The 5884-nt window shown below is 34.2% G+C and overlaps 1 protein-coding gene across 2 annotated transcripts in view; it reads left to right on the top strand.

Annotated features, from left to right (window-relative positions):
* LOC106876779 (uncharacterized) overlaps positions 1–5884 on the top strand; it is a 790885-nt gene that overhangs the window by 695786 nt on the left and 89215 nt on the right. For both annotated transcript variants that reach the window (XM_052973996.1, XM_052973995.1), the window contains exon 6: positions 2725–2747. The gene's annotated coding sequence lies outside the window, so the exon portion shown is untranslated. The remainder of the gene's footprint in view (positions 1–2724; positions 2748–5884) is intronic.

The raw sequence follows: 5884 nt of genomic DNA, 5'->3' as shown, positions 1-5884 counted from the left end.
ATGTACATATGCAGACACTTATATGCACACACACATATATATAAAGTATGTACATGTTTATCATAAAATATCCTTGTCTGTATATCGTTTTGAAGCCAACATTCTTAGAGGTAAGGTGAGTCACAGTTACTTCCCCACCCTACAACTAGTTATGGCAGCTACCAACACCTGTATGTGACCATAAATGTATACACACATGTACATAGGCATACATACACACACACGCATGCATTTTAATATACCATGTGCTTGTATGTGTGGGTATGCATGTAAATAATGTGTATACATATATATATTCAGTCAAATATGTATATACGACGCAAAGAAATGCATATATATGTACACACAGACAGACACACACACACACACACACATGGGTCTGTATGTGTACACTTGCACAAAGATTCATACACTCAGACATGCATACACAGTTTGAAATTATTTTACTTGAGGGTCTGCTTGGCAGTTTTCTGAGACTTTTTGTGATCCACTTTAATATGGTCTAAAGAATTTGCTCAATTTCCGTCTCTTTGAACTTTATTTATTCTTTTTTAATATTGATAGATATAGTTGTGAGAAGTGGGGACCAGGTAAGGTTAGGGAATGAAATGATATGCAAGTGGGGAATGTGAGAGATGGATGGTAGTTGAGGGGGTGTATGAGTGTGTATGCACATATACATATAAAGACGTGTACATCTTTCTCTGTGTGTTTGTGTGCTTGTGTGTGTTTCTAAGGAACTTCTATGATATAAGTATCTCCTATCATCGATGACAAATAACGTATTCTTACTATATTAGCAATATTTATTTTTCAGTTGCTATTTCTGCATATCTTTGATTCTGCCTCTCTCTATCACCGTGTGTCTGTCTCTCTCTCTTTTTCTATATATATACACACACATATATGTGTGTGTATGTATTACATAGTAATATTTATACATTTGCTCATACACACATGCATCATCATTAATGTTCTACATTCACTTTCCATGTTGGTCTGAGTAGGATACCTTCAGAGGATTCAACGGTCAGTGGTTCAAATCTCAATGTAAATGCCTTTCAAATTAAGGAATAGAGGAAAGTGTTAAACAGAGTGGTACACTTCTTTAAGCAAGAGCTTTTCTATTCGTATTTGTATGCGTGTATGTATGTATGTATGTATGTATGTATGTATGTATCTCTCTCTCTCTCTCTCTCTCTCTATATATATATATATATATATATATATATATATATATATATATATATATATATATATATATATATATATATATATATATATATGTATATGTATATATATTGTCAATCCAAACAAGAACAAGCAAGAAAAACAACAACGTGAGGACGTGGTGCAAGTACTGTGTTATTGGACGCTAAGGAAATTGTAAACATAGTTTATGCAACACATTCTCAAGGTACAAATAATACCACCCTCCCCAATCATTCTCTAACTATTTGTCCACCTCCACTTGCAGGTCTTCTATGTATTTATAACATTTATATTTCCTTAACCTCGCGATCTCTCTACATCTTCCTCTTTGCACCTGAGAATATGCAGGCTTGTACGTACGCGTGCACACCTATAGGATACTACAGGTGCAGAGAGAAAATATATCCGTGCGCGCAGATATGAGAAAATATAGTTTTACTGTTAAGGGTAAACCACCAATTTACCTCAAACTACTATGTAACTTTATTTTCCATCTTGCCTTCTTTCTTACTCTCATCTAGCAAATCCACTTCCCTTCATCTTCTTCTCCTGATAGTTTTACTTCTTAAATTTTTTCTTTCCTTTGATTCTGTTTAAATGTACATAAACGGGTGTGACAATATATTTATGTATTTACCATTCATATAGTAAATGACCACAACCTTATATTCACAACGATCTTCCCCTAATCAGTTTCAATCTAATCAAAATTCCCCCCTCTTTTTCCCTCTACTTTTCTTTATTAACTTTAGTGTCCACTCCCATATTTTATTTCTTCATATATATGGTCTTCCATTTTGTTTCTTCACTTCCATCTTCGCCACTCATTTTAAATAACATCTCCTGTGAGTTAACTTAGGATCCCTTGACATCAATGTGACCTTCATTTTCCTAAGGTATCTTTGGCCTAATAAATAGCTAGTGGAGTACTCCTCGTTGAGGTTTCTGCTAGCTGGGAAACAAGTGTAGCTTGGATTTTAGATGCTCCATTCCCGACATTTAGATTTTCATTTGCATATTTAGGAACCCTGGATGTTAACCATGAACTAGAACAGAACCTTTTCAGCTTATCGAACTTCGATGTGGCAAACACATACAACCATCTAAGCCAATACACTATTATTGTCCCTGAAAGTTGTTTGTTTTCTTCTACAAACTGCTCGAAGCTTACTAACTTCCTACACCTAGATCCTTGGATCTTACTACTACGTATCATCATATATATTTATATATATATGTATGGGTGTCCATGCAGACATTTTATTGTTTTGCTATCTAAATAACCATTATTCAAATTGATTATTAACACTACTTATTAAATAATTATTATTCTTTTGAGAGTTTCATGATATATTCCCAGTTCTTCTCTCTTGCAATTAGTTACAAAACTAATTAAAAATTTTCTTTGCATTTGTACACAATTTTCTTTATATTTACTTTTCATATTTTGTATGGTTAATGTGTTATGCCTTAATTTTAAGTACATATTTTTTCTCAATTTTTCCTTTCCAGATATTGGTGTTGCTGGTTTTCAGGTAATCACATTTTGTTTACATTTTATTTAATTTCTATTTCATTATTACTTTTTCAATATATACAACAGTTCTCAAGTTTCAATTAGTCGTTTTTGTTCTTGTTTTCTTTTGTATTTAAAAATTTTATTTTATCACTTTGAATTTTAATAATGTACATACATATGCATACATGCATGTAGAAAAAATATATATGAAATCGGGGCAGGAGTGGCTGTGTGGTAAGAAGTTTGCTTCCCAACCACACGGTGTGAACCTTGCAACATGTCCAGCCCATTAGAACTTGTGCTGTTGGTAGTCTGCAATCACAATTTATCAAAATTCGAATGTTCTCTCTGAATGATACTGCTGGCATGGATCTTTCCATGGCGTTTTACACCATAGCCAATTGAAGTTCCAGCTTTTTAAAAGAAGAAAAATATTCTTGACGTTTCTAACAGCAGATCTTCATTTTTAATGAAAATTTATACAAATCTCTTTCAAATGGCATAAATTACGATTATAAAGAAATTTGTGGGGAAAATCTTTTTGGGGATTTTCCCCATTTTAAGCCAGTCTTCGAAAGGATGGGGTTGGGAGAGCATCTTCGTACGAAAAAAGTTTTGGAAACTCTTTTTTTTTATACCTCCTCCCTCATCATCCCACTCCAGACCTATTTTGTCCAGTGTCTTTTTTTTTTTTTTTGCACATCAAAACCATGAGATGAACATTTTCGATAAAAAAAAAGGTGTTAATATTTCCAGAGGGAAAAGTGAGTGATTTAAGGCGATTGGCTGTTGTTTCTAGCACATCCAAAGACAACCCACCTCGTTTCTTTATCACTCTCGCATGTATTTATGCTTTTCAATACCCCCCCCCCTTAAATACGTTTATATGCTATAAAAAAGAAAATTTGAGAAATTATGAATTTTTAGCAACCCCACTTCCTGCCCCCGATTGTTTTTGTTTAGAAATTAGAATATTGGCGAACATGAGAAGGTCGTTGCTGGCATTTATCCACAGTGATATAAAAGAATTACGGAGATGTACTTGCATAGCAAGTGACTTGATCTGAGATCGCGTGCTGAAACAAAAATAATTGCATCGTGGAAGATGTTTGTAAGCCATTCGAGAACACACAAAAGCTGTTAGTTTCACGGCACTACTTAAATACAGCGGTCCCGATGCATCTACGTAACCATATGAAGGTGGGAGTAGTTTTAGGGTTAGTTTTTGGGATTTTAAGGTTAGTTAGGGTTAGGGTGTTATTACACGTCCACACAGTGTACTTTTTAAATGTTTTGTACGTAACACCTGTATTAAAGTAGTACCTCTGTATTTAAGTAGTACCGCTAAGGGACCGCTGTATTTAAGTTTTACCAGTTTCACTTCAACATTAAAGTTTAATTTGTGTCAAAATATTTTCTTCGCTTTGAAACCGTGACCTGTTCACTAGCAAAACTTCACAAAAGTGATGCAGCACGAAGTTTTGTCAGTGAGTACACACACACACACACACACATACACACACACACACACACACACACATATACACATGCACACACGCGCGCGCACACATGCACCTCCACACACATTAATTGCCTTTCATTTGTGTGTGTGTGTGTCACTGTTGAAGTCGCTCGTACAACTTATTTGTTTATATATTGGCTTAGTGGTATAGAATGCTTGGAAACTGTGAATAAGGTGCAAGTTTCGAGTACTTGTAGGTAACTTTTTTCTCCTCGTCTTCTAATCGTAATTACCCAGCTTTGAAAGCTCTTCTGTCAGCTATACCACGTTCAAAAATAATATGGGTATTTAAAAAAAATTTCATTCAATAAATAATGATTTTACATTACGCATTCATTAGTAGAATAAACTGTCGGTTTTCCAAATAGCGAATTAAAATTTACAAGAGAAAGTGAGAGACTTTACAAATGAAAATGGAATACTCTGCAGTGAATGCAATGAATATTGAAATCTGTGAAGAATTGGACGCAGTGAATGCAATGAATATTTAAATTTGCTAGAAAATGGAGTTTAAAAAATTCAGTTAACTTGAGAAATCGAAATTATAGGAAATTTCTTAGAACATGAATTTATAAAAATACTTCCAGACGGTCAACCCTTTAATAATTGCTTTCTTTTAGTACTTTTAGTAATTGTTACATACTTATTTAATAAGCTGCATTCTCTATTATAGTATATAGAGATTCAGGAAGCAAAAAAATTCCTTCCCAAACATCTCATTGAGCAACCATTGATGAGTCCTTAACTATTCGAGTGCTTGTAAACTCTGTCTTGGGATAAAAATGCTATTGCAACTACTGCTATTTATCAAGAAGAAAAACCATGTTAATTAATTCCAGATCGTTAATTATTAATAGTTTATAAATGATGTTATATTTCTATCTTCCCTAAATCCAAAAGCATATTAGCTAATGTATGCTTGGTTTTAATCGTATGTCCCTCTTGTGCCGATCATTAGCGCTACATACTGACCTGACATCTACAATACATAGTACGCAAGCTAACATTCTTAGATTGTTCATTCAGACATGTATGAACAAGCAACTCTGTCTGTTATCGCTGACCAATCAGCTTCGGCATGTAGACTGAACTAACGAATAAAGACTCCAAACTATTCTCCAAGCCCATCAGAATAATGTTCCTTAGATTAATCCAGTTTAATCATTGACCTGCACGTTAGCATTCAAAGGGCAAATATCCAGCAAATGTTTAACGGTATTTCGTCTGTTTTTACGTTCTGAGTTCAAATTCCGCCGAGGTTGACTTTGCTTTCCATACTTTCGGGGTCAATAAATTAAGTACTAGTCGCGTACTGGAGTCGATCTTATCGACTGGCCCCTTCCTCCAAAATTTCGGGCCTTATGCCTAGAGTAGAAAAGAATATGCATGTTTGCACAAATGTGTGCGTACATATGTACCTGTGTATCTGCATGCACGCGTGTGCCATGAAACTTTGAGAAACGATTTTGAAACCTATACACGGAAAATATAAAGATATACGCATTAGTTCATATCTTTTGTGAGCAGTTGTTGGTTCATTCATAGATATTCTTTTACATTATGAGTGTGAATGTGTCATATATATATATATGTATGAGCCTAAGTATAACCATGCATACATACATTCATAT

Source organism: Octopus bimaculoides, chromosome 17 (genome assembly GCF_001194135.2).
Source record: "Octopus bimaculoides isolate UCB-OBI-ISO-001 chromosome 17, ASM119413v2, whole genome shotgun sequence".
Lineage (NCBI taxonomy): Eukaryota > Metazoa > Mollusca > Cephalopoda > Octopoda > Octopodidae > Octopus > Octopus bimaculoides.
The sequence above is the reverse complement of the archived record's forward strand: the minus strand, read 5'-3'. Positions and strand labels throughout refer to the sequence as shown.